At 41.6% G+C, this 2500-nt stretch overlaps 1 protein-coding gene across 3 annotated transcripts in view; it reads left to right on the top strand.

The window, feature by feature from the left end:
- The window catches only part of LOC143027230 (uncharacterized), a 494887-nt gene that overhangs the window by 270195 nt on the left and 222192 nt on the right, over positions 1–2500 (top strand). The window contains exon 1 of one of the 3 annotated variants that reach the window (XM_076188450.1): positions 522–573. The exons of the other annotated variants lie outside the window; for them this stretch is intronic. The gene's annotated coding sequence lies outside the window, so the exon portion shown is untranslated. Of the gene's footprint in view, positions 1–521; positions 574–2500 lie in introns of those variants that run through there. 3 annotated transcript variants of the gene reach the window in all.

The following is a 2500-nucleotide window of genomic DNA, read 5'->3' as shown; positions in this document are numbered from 1 at the left end:
TGGAAGAAGATTCGTGAAAAACCTTGCCACCGCCTGCTGCCGTTGTTTTCCCCTCTCACGCACCATGGCTCTATCCAAAGCGCTATCAGCTGATTCTGTGTGTATGCGCGCGCCCCTGTTGTGAGACATCCGCGTGCGATTATTATTTTTTCCATCAAAATACTTGGTAGAATAGTAACTCGTAATGGTTATTTAATATTGCCACTAGAAAGGAATTTTGATTATGTATTGACAGTAAATGGAAAAGTACGGCAGTAAAAAACGGCAATGTCTTTATTTTCATACATAAACTGACACTGCGCAAGACCGCTTTATGTAACTAGGTATATTTATTTATTTTTATCATTTCCTGTATTTTAGTAAGCTTATACGAAATCAGGGTTTCCCATTTCAGATGTAAATGATAATTATGTTAAAAAGAAACCAACATAAAATGGATAAATTAACGATATTCTGGAGGTAGCTGGCAACTCTTGGCCGGATCAATAAATGGTGGGGTAGCGGACAGTGTGGAGCCTCATACCCGACGTTCTAGCAAGGGGAGGCACAAGCAGCCTTGCTGACAGTCGCAGGGTCGGTGGTTTGCATCTCTTTTCATTCTTCACGTAGAAATAATCTGTTCAAATGCGTTAAATGTGTACATCTAGAAATGTGCTTGAGAAGAAGTGAGATAGTGCTGTGAAAGGAACGAATGGAAACGAAGCTTAGTTCGAGAAATGACCACTAGAGTGCTGCTGTGAAGGAGCAGCCATGATGTTAGATTGTTCTGACTGGGTATTTATTAATCACACTATTAGTGTTTCATTAATACAAATGAACATTTGAGACATCATTGAGATTGATGAACTTTATACAATTATTTTTTTTATCTTACTCCGCGGATAGGTGGTACAAAACAGTGGAAACTCGACTTGTGCATCTCGCTAACTTTCGTGCTCGATAACCACCTAATTTGTGTGCGCGTGTTGCATTAATGGTACTATTCCCACGACTTCGGTAAAGAATATTGGAATCGAAGTGCGTAGAGAAACAAGAAAAAGGATATATTAACGATAAATTGTTCCATCAGTGCTCTAGATTTCCCTTGAAAGCGTGTGTACACAAAAGCCTGGCACAGGCGTCTCCGTGATAGTGTTGTGGAAGGCGTGCCTAGTCTCTTGTCCCAGTGGTCGTGGGACAGAATATGTTGTGCCTTACCACGAAGTTGCATGTAGGCATGAGCGGGCACCGTTGGCCGTTGTTTTGATGAACTGATGAATCACAGTTCACAGAATTTTGTCCTTCCTAGTGGAGGCATGTTGATTCACCACTGATAGGCTGATAAGGAAGGAGTGCCTGCTGCCTCCAGTGAGTGTTTGAGTCTGATAGATAGATAGGCATCATCCACTTGAACATAGGATGACGTATAAAAAAAATGACTGGGTTGACATAATTGGCTTTGTTGATTTGTTTTGAATATTGTAATTCTGCAGTAATATTTTGGGTGCCCCATGCATACCTGGGGATAGACGGGAGAAGGAGAGGCAAGTGAGAAACAAGCTAGACCACAGTGACAGATCCTACTGTTGTAGGTTGCAGTCAAGGAGCAGGCAGGCAGACACCTTCTCCTCTAAGGTGGCAATCCAATCGATAATTCCAGCCACTTCGTAGAGGATCAGAATTAGGCTATAAAACTGTTGTAGACTACGGCTGATGACGTATATATGCATATACTCCACACACACACACACACACACACACACACACACACACACACACACACACACACACACACACACACACACACACACACACACACACACACACACATATATATATATATATATATATAAATTCATATATCTTTTTATATATATATGTGTATATATATATATATATATATATATATATATATATATATATATATATAAATGTATATAGGTGTGTGCGTGTTTGTGTATAATCCAAACCTTAGGTCTACTTATGATTTTTCATCGTGGTGATTTCATTGTGTAGCATGAGGAGAGTAAAAGATGCTGAGGTATATGGCTAGCAAAACAAAACCTCATTTTTCATCCATTTTTCCATTTTGTTTCGTTTTTTCAATGTGCCGGATGCGAGTGTTGATGAGTTAGCCGCAGGGTCTGTGGAGGCGGCTGGATGGGAGGGGGTAGGTGTCTCGGCGTGTATGGGAAGTGTGGATGGTGCGTGTAGGGAAGCTACGTAAAAAGTGACATCAAGTGTGATGGAGGAAGAGGCGTGGTGCAAATTGACGAAACCCAAGGGAATTCCAGGCGACGATGCATCGGAAGGGGTGTGGAGTCATAAGCTAGATGGGATCAGAAAATGAAAACTTTCATGTTTATCTGTTTGTTTGTCTGCCGGCAGTTACAGTTGCACGTTCCGATTCTGAGAAAATTATTAGTAAAGGCGAACTCTTTCTCGCTCCCCCACGGTGGTGGAAATGGCAATGAGGGCATCAGTGGAGTGTGTGTGTGTGCGTGTGTGTTGTGTGGGTGGG

Source organism: Oratosquilla oratoria, chromosome 7, assembly GCF_046742065.1.
Source record: "Oratosquilla oratoria isolate Oo_2021 chromosome 7, ASM4674206v1, whole genome shotgun sequence".
In the NCBI taxonomy this organism is placed as follows: domain Eukaryota; kingdom Metazoa; phylum Arthropoda; class Malacostraca; order Stomatopoda; family Squillidae; genus Oratosquilla; species Oratosquilla oratoria.
Note: the sequence above shows the minus strand (reverse complement) of the source record. Positions and strands in the feature narration are given on the sequence as shown.